This window comes from Mus musculus, chromosome 4, assembly GCF_000001635.26.
Source record: "Mus musculus strain C57BL/6J chromosome 4, GRCm38.p6 C57BL/6J".
In the NCBI taxonomy this organism is placed as follows: Eukaryota; Metazoa; Chordata; class Mammalia; order Rodentia; family Muridae; genus Mus; species Mus musculus.
The window spans coordinates 88908061-88923044 of NC_000070.6; the positions used below are offsets into that span (position 1 = coordinate 88908061).

At 40.0% G+C, this 14984-nt stretch overlaps 1 long non-coding RNA gene and 1 other non-coding gene across 3 annotated transcripts in view; both read right to left on the minus strand.

Annotated features, from left to right (window-relative positions):
* Window positions 1–1793: 1793 nt before the first annotated feature.
* Window positions 1794–14984, minus strand: part of Gm49890 (predicted gene, 49890) — a 32189-nt gene continuing 18998 nt past the window's right edge. For both annotated transcript variants that reach the window (NR_132735.1, NR_132734.1), the window contains one exon: window positions 1794–2650. This is a non-coding gene — a long non-coding RNA (predicted gene, 49890). The remainder of the gene's footprint in view (window positions 2651–14984) is intronic.
* On the minus strand, window positions 2497–2602 carry Mir31 (microRNA 31). Its single transcript, NR_029747.1, has one exon. It is a non-coding gene; the product is annotated as a microRNA 31 (primary transcript).

Sequence of the window (14984 nt, forward strand, 5' to 3'; positions counted from 1 at the left end):
ATGAGTACAGATATCTGGGCTGTTTATATAAGTGACTTCAGAGGATAAAGGATGATCACAAAACACCGTTCCAGTTTTTGCAAGCAAAGACACAGCGGGCAAGCAGACTCTTCTCATGGCTGTGGCCAACTTTCATACGGAAAACTACCTTTTTAAATACTTGCCCTCTGACTTAGGACCTAAGCTGAATGTCTTCAAAGTACGGCGCCTTCTCAAATAGAATCCAAATCAACAGGGTGCTCATCAGAAACAGAGATTCTTAGGTCTCCGTGAACATCTATCAAATCCAGAACTATAGGGGATGGTTTGGGAATCTGCATTTTAAAAGAAATTCTCCCAGTGACTGGAAATGAAATGTCACTCAAAAATCCAGGACGTGTAAAAGCTCTTGGTAAACTTAGACTGTTGGTTTGTTAGCACCTCTTTGATGTTTCTCTGTGCTAAGCCCCACTCCATGACCATTCACTTGGCATAACAAGTTGAGTGCAGGTGCTTATAAATTACAACCAAACCCTTTCAGATGAGGAGGGCTTATCTACACTTCCAAGTTCATTTCCACTTGGAACCCAGCTTATCAGCTGCACTGAGGTGGAGCAGGGAGAGGATATCTCTACAACGGATGCAGTCACAACTCTGGAAAAGGTAAAAAAAAACAAAAAAAACAAAAAACAAAAAAAAACAACAACAACAACAAAAAAAACCCCTCAAGGTCCAACAACTTTTAAAAACTAAGTATAGGTGGAAATATATTTTTAAAAATAGCAGTTCTTACAATGTTGTAAGTTCTAGTCTATTGATTCCTCAACATTTTTTCCCGTTAAAATAATGAATGAACAAAGTAACATGGCTGCCAGGTCTCAGATGTTAAAGGGGGTCCTCAAAGCCTTCATGAACAGTCTGACATTTATAATGACCTCCAAGCGATGCTTGCTATTGTGTTCTTTATCTTTATTTCTAGAAATGAAGATTTACCAGGTCCTAAGAGTATAGATATACATATCTAAGATCAGAGATCAGAAAAAGTACCTAATACTTGGAAGTCATTTAATTATCATATTGCCTTATAAATGTTAATTACCTTTGTGTAAACAGAATACACACACACACACACACACACACACACAATGTAGGCCAAATTGCCACAGCTTTGTGCTGCCCACCTGTGAAATTTAGGGCTTTGTTCAGTCTACTCTCAGAGGCATGAACAGGGCATACTGAGTTTGTTCTGGGTGCAGTACTTATAATGCCCAGCCAAGAAGAATGACAGTTATTTTCCTCTGTGAAGAAGCATCAAGTGAATATAAAATTTAGTGTATTAGGAACAAAACTTCTTACTAAAACTGTAAAGCTTTACAATATGAATATCAGATAGTCAAGCATTCTTATTATAATGATGTAGTGGATGCATGAAACCCACAGGTTGGTAGACAACAAATAACCCCAGAAAAAGGAAGGTAGGGGTGGGAAGGAACCAGAGGACACATTTGAGACCCATGATAATTAGCTGGTTTCAACACTTCTGTGTCTTCATGTAGAATGCTACATGCTCTATAGGTCTGGAATTTCCACTTAAGATCACCCGCTTCTAAGTAAAGAAACTTCCAGGCAGTAAAATAATTAAAACTCATGACATTTTTACCAGTATGAGCACATCATACATTTTCTAGATAAAAGCATTTAGACATGATTAAGACTAATCTCACTAACTTACCTCAAGGATCCTGTGTGGTCAGTATGATCTTGCAACAGAGAAAATTATGGTTTAACTAAGAACACAGAAGTGACACCCATGCTGAAACCGCAAAAGTAACTTTTATTTTGAATATAATCTCTTTTCCATACAATATTTTGTCTTCTCTGAGTTGTAGACCTGATGGTAACTTTATTGTGGCTCCTTTAAGATGTTGGGTTTGCAGGCTTAGAAATCAGTAGCATTTGTTTATTCTTTGTTACTTATAAACCAGTGTTTCATCACAGCCATTCATGGCATGATTAAAATCTCATTATTTGACACTTCTGTTGCACAATAAGTCCAGGGTAGAGTCGCAAAGACATGACTTGAGGACTTGCAAACGTCAGGGTTTAGGGGTATGGTGAACAGAAATGAAGACGGGTGTCCCTTAAAGGACTTACAACCTGGTACAGTAAATCAAGCAGCAACTAAGCAAATGAACATGGACAGGTAGTGCCCAATGATTCTGACAAGTCAGAGCAGGGTCATGAGGTGAACGGTGGCTGGGCACATGTAAGGTTTTATAGACAGTGCCATGGTGAAAGAGTTCTCCACTGATGCCCAAAAGATAAGACAGGGCAGTAGAGGCGGGAATATTCCTGGTGCAGCCAAGAACATCCCCAAAAGGCCAGTGTGGCTAGAACAGAGCGAGTGATTCGGTATAGGACTGGAGAGAAGTCAGGGCGAGACAGACCAAGTCACAGGGCCCTACATATCATGGATGGCTTGTAGCAAGACAAGGAGGAACAGGACGGAGGTAGCCAAGCTGCTGTCAGACAGGAAAGATGGCAATATGTTGGCATAGCAGGTTCTCAGTTCAACAGCTATGCCAGCATCTTGCCTCCTCTCCAGTTCCGAGTTACAGGAGCAATACCATCCCTCTTCGTTGTTATGCTTTTCCACAATCTCTCCTTCCACCTGAGGAGAGAAAACACACCCATTAGTTGAAAACACAAGCTGTTTCCTAATGTAACAATGCAGTGGTCCTTAGAGTGTCCAATTTTGAAGGCAGTTATGCACAGGGAGGTTGTGGTTAAGTTCCTGTTTTAAATATTCCTTGAATAACATGGATCTCAAAATATTTGCTGCTTGTGAAATGACAAGGTGGTTCCGAAGTAAAATTAAGTCATAAACTGACAACGATGAATACAGCCATTTTCATAGTCCATAGGAGTGCAGTGACCTCTGTACAGTCTTGTGTATAGCATAATATTCTGCTTGGCTAATCTTGGCCATTTAGATGCCCCTTAATAATATTAAGCTGTCACCTCATGGGGTGTGGATGTGTCATTGCTCCATGAGCCCTTAAACATAAATCTCTTCAAGCCAAGAATTCTCAGAGTGGAATATTTTTCACAAATACAACTGAAAAAGTTCTTCGTTCAAAGATATTCACTACAATATTAGTCTTAATTGTTAAAGGCTAGAAAGATTATGAATGTCCATCGATATTACAGACACCAACTAAATGAATTATGATGTAGTTATAAAATATTCTTTCCTGGTCCTTATAGAAGATTAAGGCACAATAATGGCATTATATATGATAATTTCTGTGTAAAATGTATACCTAACAAGATTATGCTTATAACATTTTTCATGAAGGGTACAGAAGTGACAATTTTAGGTGATTTTATTATTTTACAGTAACTAGAATTATATATTACTTTTGTTTCCTGCTTTACTAGGTTTCTGTAAAACTATTACTTACAAGCAATGAGTAACAGTGCAACAGAGCTACAGCATTTACTCACTTGGATGTAGCTAACATCAACTGTGTTTCCTAGAAGCAAAAGTTGAGCATGACACATATAGTCACGCGGTGGAATACGTGAACTACGTGCAGCACCTTTTCTTGGTCAGCTAGGTTATGAAGGAGCTATTGCACAAGCCCCTCACTTTCTTGCCTGGAGTCAGGTAAAAGAGTGTAAAGATACTAATTGATGTAAGAATATTTAAGAGATGATACTCATTATTGTAAATATATCTAATAGTTCTTGGTTCACCCAGAACAGCACATGGTTCAAATATGAATGTCAAATGAATAGATTAAGTAACAAAATACAGCATAATATGAAGATTTCATGGAGCAGTTTCTCAAAAAAGAGAAAAGCTCATTTTTTTTTCATTTTCCTCACCTGTTATGCTTGTGATTAAGATGCAAACACAGGTTACATCGCTTTAGAAGGTACATGCTACACAATTAAAAACACCCTGTGACCTTTTTCAGATTCATTGTATCACATGGAAATTTCGGATTCAGGTTACACAGAAGCATGGCTGTGGGTGACTATTTGATTTACCAGAGACAGTAATTACCAGAGACAAGAATTATCGGAGAACTTACGGGCTATTTGATGAGGCTCATTTAGGGGAAAGATGGGGCAATACAGTAATTCGTCTCTCCCTCCTACTTCCTGTTCCCCTACTTTAAATGCCTCAATTTATAGTTCAAACGTTCAGAAGTAGATAGTTTTGTACCCCGTCTCAGTTTCTTTTCTGCTGCTGTGATAAAATAACCTCATATAGCTGAAGGGAGAAAGCGCTTCCGCTAGCTCGCAGTTCAAAGGGCAGTTCACCACGGCAGGGAGTCAAGGCAGTGTGCTGGGTGTGGGGTGGGGTGTCCAGGCTGACACAGCTGCTCACTCTGTGTCCATTGTCAGAACATACAGAGTTTCTCAACTCTCCTCTTTATGTGCAGGGATGTTCTCACATCAGTTAACGGAAACAAGATAATCCCACAGGCATTCCTATCACCTATCAGCCAGATGATGATATATTCTGTCCGTTGACAAGTCACTCTTACCATTACACTACCCCTGTAAAGAAAGTTGTTAGCATTGTTACACATTGTGGGTTGTTTTTTCATTTTAATATTTCTATGATACTAAATGAGTCAAGGATTCCAAGTGACTGCTGGTAATATATCCCCCTCGTGACATAAACTTCAAGCCTAATCATAATTACGTTACAACTAGAAAATAAAACAAGACAAAAAAATGGATTACAAATCCCTAATTGTAAACCCTTAGCAGTTAAAGTTGAATCATAAGAGCTGCTGGCAGTAAAACCCCTTGAGGTACATGGTCCATTTATAATTTTCATATCCTAAAAGGATTTTTTCTTTTGTGTCTCTTTATTAGTGTGAATATCCAAATAAAATCCAAACTAATTTTTACTTTGAAACTAGCAGTCTGTTTTCCTTTGTAAACACTGACTTGAGGCCACTCTAGAAACAGTGCTCACATGTCCTGGACACATGGGAGCAGGAGAGAGCTAGCTACACTGCTGTACTTCCTATGCAGAGATAAGGAAGGGAACCAACTCAACCATGGTGACTACAAAGCTGGCAGAGCCGCACACAGTGACTCTTTCTAGAACTGGAATATAGTTTATTCCAGTTTTAATGTTTAAAATAGTTGTCCTAAGAAAGCTGGTATGGGGAGTTGCAGATGATTATGGACGAAGAGCAGAATGTACTAGTTTTTAAGTACAGCATTATGGAAAAATTTGTGGTCCAATCAAGAACATAACTGTGGGGGGGGGGGGGAAGAACATTTACTGAATGTGTTGGGATTACTTGTGGGAACAGACAATTTCACAGGATGTGCTTAAAGCTACTCCCTAACTGATAGAAGTCAGATGTGTGTTGCCTTGCACCTGCTGGGCTGCAAAAAGGCATATGCACACACACACACACAGATATTGTGTGATATTATACACGCGTACATGTATCTGTAGGTTATAGTGGAAAAAATACCATTTCTTAGATATGGGCAATGATAATATGCAGGTCACTAGAAGGGCTCAAAATCTACATAAGAACTCCACGTATCAATGCCACATGCTGTGTAGCTCATTACATATACAAATATCCTGATGAGAGGAGAATCTCCAAGGAGGAAGGGAAGTATATGCGCGCACACACATACACACAGAGCAGATAAAAATTAACTCATAGAAACAAAAACACATACTTCAAATTGTACTAAAGAACTCAGCCATGTGAATTTTAGGGAAAAATTACAATATGAGGTTTTTAAAAAGAGTTTTTTTTTAAAGGATGATGTATAGAAAAGAAAATGAAATAATATCACTTAGGTTTCTCAAGTGCCTTTTCAGTAGGACTGTATGTACAGACAGGTCCATCATTTACATAATTTTAGTTTTATAGAATTCTTTCTATGGAAGAAAATGACTAAAGACAGAATTGCTTTAATTTGGGAATAGTTATGAGGTTCAAGTGAATATCTGTATAACTGCTACAACTACTAATACAGAGAAGAGCTGTCCCAAACAAGTTTTATTCCCTGCTTGCCCTGTCTTGACTGCTGAAGGACACCACCCCATGCTCTCCCCTCATCCCCACCCAATGTCTGTCTTTCTCATAGTACACACAGATTATCAGGCTGGTCTCCTCTCAGGGAGCCTCACTTATCAGGGCTACACCCTTCTACCCATCCTTGAGTTCTTTCCCGTTAGAGGAGAGAAAGAAGAAATAAAAGTCTTCACCATCTTAATTTTTAAGTGTATTCTATACAGAATTAGGTTTTAGCTAGTAGAAAATACTTTAATAGGCTCTCCAGTAAAGAAGGCCAAAATGAAGCCATTTTCTAATTGTCTAAATCCATAGGAACCCAGTGGGAAAGAGGGAAGGAAAAGCAATTAGCTTTTCAAAGTACCACCATATGACTATTTTCCCTACATAATCTTCAAAAACATGGCAGTAATAGGAATTAGCCCTGTCTGTAGGTGATTACAGTGGTGTTGAGAGGGTCTAGTGACCTCAAGGAAGTCACTGATTCCATCAGTGCCATGCCTGTCAGACATCTGTTACATGTGAAGCAGTGTTGGAAGTAAGGCTTGGGCATCTGGCCACAGTGAGGGAGCTGGAGTAAAGGTGAGTCCTACACACAGCACAGGTTTAAGATGGGTTCTAGAGCCTGTCCATATGACTCTGCACTTGTCACCCTGGCCTTGAGTGAGCTGTAGGACTTATTTTGGTTGACCTGTGATGTTAGACTGTTATGTTGCATGTATCTTAATCTGTCTGACACAGGTCACATGACAAGACTACAATCTCATTTTAGCCTGGAAGTGTGCTGGTAATTTCCTCATTAGTAAATCACCTAATTTATCTAAGCCTTGTCCTTACCAGACACAAATGATACCTACCTTCTATGGTCACAGAGAGACTCAGGTGGGATATTACAATAACTCATATATTATAATAAATACAATGATGTATACACAAGCTTTCAACAACATCTGGCATATGAAAGGTCTTTATTACAACCTAATACAGCCTGTTATAACTTCTACCCTTTTGGATAAATATTAACAAGTTAGTGACAACTGTGGACTGAACACTTGTGCTCCTCATGCCCCTCAAACTGGAATCTTTCCTAACCCCTAACAAGGCTGCATTTGAAGATGGGGCCCTAAGGTAATTAAAGTAATTAAGGTTAAGGAAGGTCATAAAGGGTGATAACCTGATCCAACAAGATTTGTGACCTTATAAGAAGAGATGCACCAGAGAATTTGCTACACCACCCCTACCCCCTAACCCCCAACTCCTGTCTTGGAAGGAAGTAAATAAAGGTCTACGAAGACACAGCAGGAAAAATGGTCACCTGCAAGCCAGGAAAGCTGTCTGTCTCATCAGAACCGAGATTGCCATTTTTTCTAAATGGTGGTCCAACAGACCAATGCCATGGCAGCAACAACCAATTCCTTCCCATGAGACTAAGGAACACTATGCACACCCAGATGTTTTCAGCGGCTTCACCCTGCAGGGCATTTTGGTGTCACCGGTGAAGGCATGCCAGCAACTTGGGCTCAATCACCATTTTTGTTCACATAGGCTTTTGGTCTACTAAAATCTAATGCTGTGAACCCCCATCAACGACAGGGCAGTATTCAGATCTGAAGACTCCAAAAGCTTCCAGAGGAGCTGATTCAGACAGGGTTTCAAGGTGGAATGCAGCTTGGCCACACTAAGGAGGCTTCTGGAAGGAAAGTCCAGGTTCACCAGCTACGGGCGATCTACAGTGAGTAGCGGTTCCAGGTGACACTCTGCAGGAGAGGACAGAACTGCTTGTAACCACAGCAGCTCCCCTTGCTTTCTACACTACACAGGCACGACATCATAACTTGATTATTTCCAAGTCTCCTAAGACCCTACAAGGTTAAGGAGCCCCTCTCCATGTTATTCCTTTCATAACACTGAACAGAGCTACATGTGGTAACTTATGCTCTTGGGAGACTAAGGCAGGAGAATTGCCCACACTGATGCACATACACAGCAAGGCTCTGTGTCAAAAAGCAAATGGTTAAGAAGAACATACTACTTCCCTCTGCACGGAATCCTTACACTCCCCTTCAATATATGTACCTCTCAGGTCTCATACTGAGCTAAACTCTGAAAACATCAAATCCCATCAAGGAATGCACTCGGGGGAAGAAGCTGGAGTCTCAGCATGTGTGTGCATTTCTTTTTTTTTTTTCTTTCCAATTTTTTATTAGCTATTTACTTCATTTACATTTCTAATGCTCCCACCAAAGTCCTCTGGATATACATAAATCAGTACCATGGAAAATATCCACAAACACAAATGCAGAAGAGAAACAAGGAAACCCCAAGAAAACCTGGAGAGCCAAGGTCATGAGCTCCATGTCATAGAACACGTGTGCCAGAAAGAGGACCTGGCAGGGAGTCAGCTGGATGACCCTGCAGGCCATGGTGGCATCAGCAGCCGACTATGCACATCTCTCTACTGGCATCTAAAAATGTTCTAGCCTCAGAAAGAAGTGCCTGTCCCTGTAGATGGCAAAGAAGCCTCTGCCTTAGACAGGTATATTACTACAAAATTGATCGTAGTTTTGTTTACAAAGCCATTCACGTACTCTTATTAATGTTTTTGTTGTTGTTGTTGCTTTGTTTATATTGAACATGACTGTTTCTTTCTAAAGCATGATAATGATGTCATTCTAGAGAATGTTTGCTCTGGAAGGGCAGCACCGAACCAAAGCAGTTTGACTTCCTGACAATGGCCACTATTATATTTCATAAACACATTACCTTCTTTAATGCAGAAATTTGGGAAGAACATTTTACAATTAATTTACGCTCATTTTCACTAGTATAGCTGCAAGAAGGATGAAGGGTGCATTAGTTGGGTAATTTCAATTTAGGTTTACGTTTGAGATTCAGAAAGTGTTGGACATCAGTGGGAGGAGAGGCCCTTAGTCCTGAGAAGGCTTGATGCCCCAGTGTAGGGGAATGCCAGGACTGGGAAGCAGGTGTGGATGGGTTGATGAGCAGGGGGAGGGGGGATGGGATAGGAGATTTTCGGAGGGGAGACCGCGAAAGGGGATAACATTTGAAATGTAAATAAAAAAAAATCTACTTAAAAAAAAAAAAGAAAAAGAAAGACATTCAGGAAGAAGACACACTGTCCCAGCTACACTATACTGCAAGGCATTTATTACAAGGGCCCTGATACTGTAGCAAAGAACGAGAGTAGACTATGGTGAGAATACCTGGGATAAGGCTCTTTCTCAGTCCACTGAGACACTTAGTCTGGAATTAGCAATACACAGGTTTTATAATAGCAGAAAAGAGAAACTGTAAACAAAAGATGTGTGAGTTACAGTTTACTCATTTAGACAAGCTATACAAGTGTCTTTATACAAAAAAATCAAAAGATGCTTATTATATGGAAGAGACAGGCACTTTTAGACATATCATTCTCTTGAAATTACACCTAGAAATCCTATTAAAATTCACTGCCTAATTTACAATAATTCGGCTTAGTCACTTTGGAAACATTAAATATATGATTACTTTTAATCGAAATACTTATTCTCTTCAATTAACATAAATATTATGAATATTTCTTTTTGTGTATCCAGAACATAGTAATCACTTAAGTGCACACAGAAGACATCAGTGGGTGAATCGTGGGAAACATACCCTGTACATCCAATCACCTATGCACACAAGTCTCACTAGAGTTTTATTACTGAATTTATTTCTAATTTACAAAGTATCTTAAAAACATAACCATAAGCAGCTTACCCAATTTCCATATCACAAGAGCAGAGTCCTTCAAGATAAGTAGTGTGCTTTCATTTTCCCTAGATTTTACAGTCCAGTAGAGCTGAGAATACACCCATGCTGCCTGGGGTTGGACTCAAGCTAACTTGCTCTTTCTGGGAACTCCTGCTCTCACTAGGTCCCCACCAGATCAGAAATTCCCAACCCCTGCTATCCACTACAATCTCCACCCCTCGAAAACCTGCTGTACTCTGTACACACACAGCAGTGAGCAGTTCAGACTGCAAAGAGCGCCAACACGCTTACAGAATTTCTGCAATATGTATTGCAGTAGATATCACAAGTATTAGGCTCTCAGATAGCTGGGTGATTACATCACCACCAATTCCTTATCAACTAGCTAATAAAATAAGTATAGAGAAAACATGAGAAGAAGCCTCCATAACCTGGGAACTACTGGGAGAAGGCTCCACTTACAGACATGGAAGACAGAGTCTATAATCATGAGACTATATACCCAGGCATGATCTCATCACATCATCTATGTGTCCAGGGTACACATCAGAAAAGGAGGGGCACCGCCCCGAATGCAGAAGTTCTATTTTTGTGTGTTGCGTTGGGTTTCTTTATGAATTTCATGACAGGACTCAGTGGCTATAAACTGCTTGAGTTGTAGCCCTGAGACATTCTGCAAGGTCTCCACTGAGGTGATTTTGGAATATTCATGAATATGAGTTGCCCACAGGCCCTACGGAGAAAGAACTGATGATAATCAGGGTGATGCTTGCTCTCTGTGGTTACACACCCACTCCTGTCACTGCTGACCTCTGTGGCCGAGAGAGAGAGCTGTTTATTCAAGATGCCCACACATCCGCAGTGGTTTTCCACCTCGCCGATGCTCTCAGGTACTTGATGCCCCTGTGGCTTTTCCCTCCCACCCCTGCACATCAATTCAGGTTACCTGTCAAGTGAATATAATCAACTCATATCCTGATTATAGCCTACATTTAAGGCTCCAAAATTCTTTTCTAGATACAAATTTTCATTGTGGAATTAAACAAACAAACAAACAAACAAACAAACAAACAAAGCTAAATGTGTACAAATGTTCTTCTAGGCTTACCCCGCCAAATTAGCACTCTACTGTGGAGGCTATCTTAACTAACAAACAAAAGCTATAGAGGCAATTTTCTGATTTACAGTTTGGCCCAGCCAGGAGACTCTTTGGTAAAAGACCACAGGGAGAAAAGCTGGAGTGCCCAATCCCTGGGCTCATTTCCTAGGGGTACAATGGTTGACTGTAGCTGTCAACTGCGAGCCAATCAGCTTCTCAGAAGGCCTTTGTCCGTATAGGGTCTAGCAGCCACTGAGCTTATGCTTCAGCTGTAACCAGTTTCTTTTCAAACAAGACCATGGACTCCCCATACTGTTTCCTTTTAAAATCACTCCTTCATTGAACACCCCCATAGTTGTTATTTCCTAACAGGATCTTGACATATTTCTTAGTCAAAAAAATATATATTTCTGTTTGTAGTGAACATATTTTGCAGTGAAATAGTATGTTTCACTATTGTCTTCTAAGAAACCCAGTTTCAGTGGTGCCATTATTTTAGAGAGATAAGTCACCATCACAACAAAACAGAACAGATCGCACCGGGAGCGCCTGCTCCCCCGTGCCAGGAGCCAGCTCCCCAGCCACTGCTGGGTGCTAAGCAGTCCAGAGCAGAGGAGAGCGAATAGAAGGGCTGCAGTGGGGACCACTTTCCAATCAGTATGGTAGTATTTCCATTTCTAACAGTGCTTCTAAACCAGCTGAGTGTTAAACTGGTATATAATGATGTCCACACAGCATGATCAGCCAGAGCAAAATAAACACAACTGGAAAATTATATCACCAGTAACTTATTGTTGAGTAATACCTGGTTTTAGTTTTTATCTTTAAAAATATATAGCAGTATATATATTCCAAGGCTCCAATACCTTCTGCTATTTCTACCTATATGATAAGGCTTTAAATAATAAATTAGGTACAATGAAAGATTAACAATAACAATATTGAACATTTACAGGAATGTGGCATCATAAAGCTTATTTTAAACTCACTAATTCTTTGCTTCTGGGATTTTCCATTTAATACTTTCAGGCCACAGTGGTCCAAGAGTAACTGAAACTATGGAAAGCAAAACTCTGATAAAGATAAAACCTCTATTATATGTGTTCTCAATTTTTCCTGCCATTAAACAGAACTCTAAAGAGCAAAACTAAGCTATTACTTTTAAAAACTGGGATAGTATTTTTAAAAGTGCTATATTGTAAACTGGATGTTAGAAACTCTTAGTAATTGTGGTATTTATTTATATTTCATTTCATCTCAATAAAGACCAATGCTTAACTTTTATATTCCAGGGCACAGATGAGCCCCATGCAGTTCAACATGGATAGTTAACAACTACATAGAGATGGTGTCTTAGTTAGGGTTTCCATTGCTGTGAAGAGACACTATGACCAAAGCAAGTTTTATAAATGACAACATTTAATTAGAGCTGGCTTACAGGTTCAGGGGTTCAGTCTATTATCACCAAGGCAGGTGAGCATGGCACTGTCCAGGCAGGAATGGTGCAGTTGATGCTCAGAGTTCTACATCTTGATCTGAAGGTGGCTAGAAGAAGCCTGACCTGTCTTCCAGGCAGCTAAGAGGAGGATCTCAAAGCCCACTCCCACAGTGACACACTTCCTCCAACAAGGCCACACCTACTCCAACAAGGCCATACCTCCTATTAGTACCACTCCTCAGGCCAAGCATATTCAAACCATCACAGATGGTGAGCAGAGAAAATTAGTGCAATACTTTAATACATGCAAAAGTAGAAACGTCTAAGATGAAAAAGGACAAGAGAAAAACAGAATTCTTTTGATGGGAAGGGGTCACAGAAGGCTTCACAGGAGAGATGCCTGTGCTGAGCAAGCAAAGACTGAATGCAGAAGAGTGATTCCAGAGGCTGGGAGGGAGAGGTGGCCACACACAAGGACACTGACTATTTATGAATGAAAAAATCCATGGAACCATATTAATATGTGTAATTAATGTTAACCAAGACATTTTTAAAAGATATGAGGGCAGGAGGATCAGAAGTTCAAGGTCGGTCTTACTGTACAGTGAGTTTAACGCCAGCCTGAGATACAGGAGGCCCTTTATCAACACCAACCAACCAGCCAAGTCCTAGAAAAGACAAGATGGTACTTTTCAAGGGAAGAAAAGAATCACCACACACCAACTGCTCGGGCATAAGTCAGGCAGAAACAAAAAAGAATAGGCTCTGCTATTTGTATTCTGAAAATGTCACCTAAGAAGATCTTGACTTTGACAGCAGGGAACATCATTTATGGAAAATGCACCATGTGACAAGGCATGAACTAATGTTTGCTTTTAACTGAGACCAGATTATGAAGGCTCCATCAGAAAGGACCATGTCAGCACTCCTGGTACTATATATACTCTTGTGGGTAGATCCTTTGTCTACTACAGAGTATGCCTACACATATTTGCGGTATCGTCTTTTTTATTACATTGTAGCAGTTTCCTGATCACCCAGAGCTGAGAATTACTTATATAGTTGGTATTTACCTCCTCCCACACTGCCACAGCGTTGAATATTAACTCACTCTTGGTATCAGTTCATGGTGCGGAAGAGGGTTATTAGCAGCAAGGACAGCCATAAAGAAACAAGGTGCCACATTAGAATAACTGCCTGAAAAGTAAAACGGCCAGTGAAACCAAGTTTCAGAAGTTCACCACAGAAATTACTTAAAAAAGCTATCCTAAACTTTTAATATATAACCATATTTTTGTTTTAAAAAACATGTTTCCATGCTAATATTTTAGGCCAGTCATTACGATGGATTAACTCTGATCTCACTATCATTACTTTTTGCTATTTCTCAGGTTAAGCATGGAAAAACAATGGTCCCAAATCTAGAAATACTTAATGAACATATCAGGCCACGGATCACAGCACAGTCTCCATAGCGAGAAATTAAATTAAACCCTGTCTATTTTGCTTACCAGTAAAGGATTTTATGTGGCAAAGCCACACTAGTCAGTTTTCTGCAGCATGAAGTAAATTATTTTCTTAGAAGCACATTACTTTACCCCACTTAGATCGTTCCTCTTTGAAGCCCAGGCATCTTATTAATAAGGATATTTTAATAGTCATATTTTCGCTCAATTATAGCTCAATTTTACCCCACCTGCCTTCAGTGAGATATTCACTACAAAAAGGCAAAGCTGGCTGGAGTTCCTTTAAAGTTTCAAAAAGTTAATTAATATTCAGCAAGCACTTTGAAGATAAAATGTTAAGTGTCTAGAATAATTACTTCTTATTTTTTCTGTGCTGGGCACTGAAGCCAAGGCCTTGTGCATGCTGGGTAGGCTCTCTACCACTAAGCCATATCCGCAGATCTACTTTTTAAGGTAAAAATAAAATCACAGGAGCTGCTATTCTAAAATCTTTGATGACTGTTCTTCGTTTTTGCATCCATGGTTCAAAAATCACCTCAAAGTCATCGGGAACTGTAAATATAAGGTAATTAAACTTGTGCTTTCCTTCAAGTAAACGTAAGGTTGATCCAAAGACCAAAGACAACCAACTGTCTTCAGACAGTGTGCTTTCCACTCCATACCTGTAGGGCCCTGAGCACATACAGATATATACTGTTCTGAGGACATTGTTCTGAGCATGAAGGAGATATTGCATCACAAAGTAATAAAATAGAAGCTGACCAGGTATGGTTTCAAGTCTTACTTCAGATCTAAGGTCCACGCTTCCGAAAGCTAGAAATCAGAAGTGTGGACTCCCCTCCTCTGACCCCATCCGTCTCCCTTCGCACAGACTGGCACTCTCTTCACTTCCCAAGCTACACAGTCCATCTACTGGACAGGGCAGATCATCAAGCACCATTGATGATCGACAATGGAAGTAGATCAATTACGTAAGTCATTTTAAATGTCTGGAGGAGACAGGTCGTACTCTACAGGCTTGTCTGGAACTCACCCTAGAGCCTAGGCTGCCTTTGAACTTAATTGTAATCCCCTTGTCTCAGCAAGTGAATTATAGGCATGAGCCACCCCACCTGGATTTTTTACATTTTAACAGACTATTAAAAGATGATATTTCAAAGGAAAAATCGCCAGAG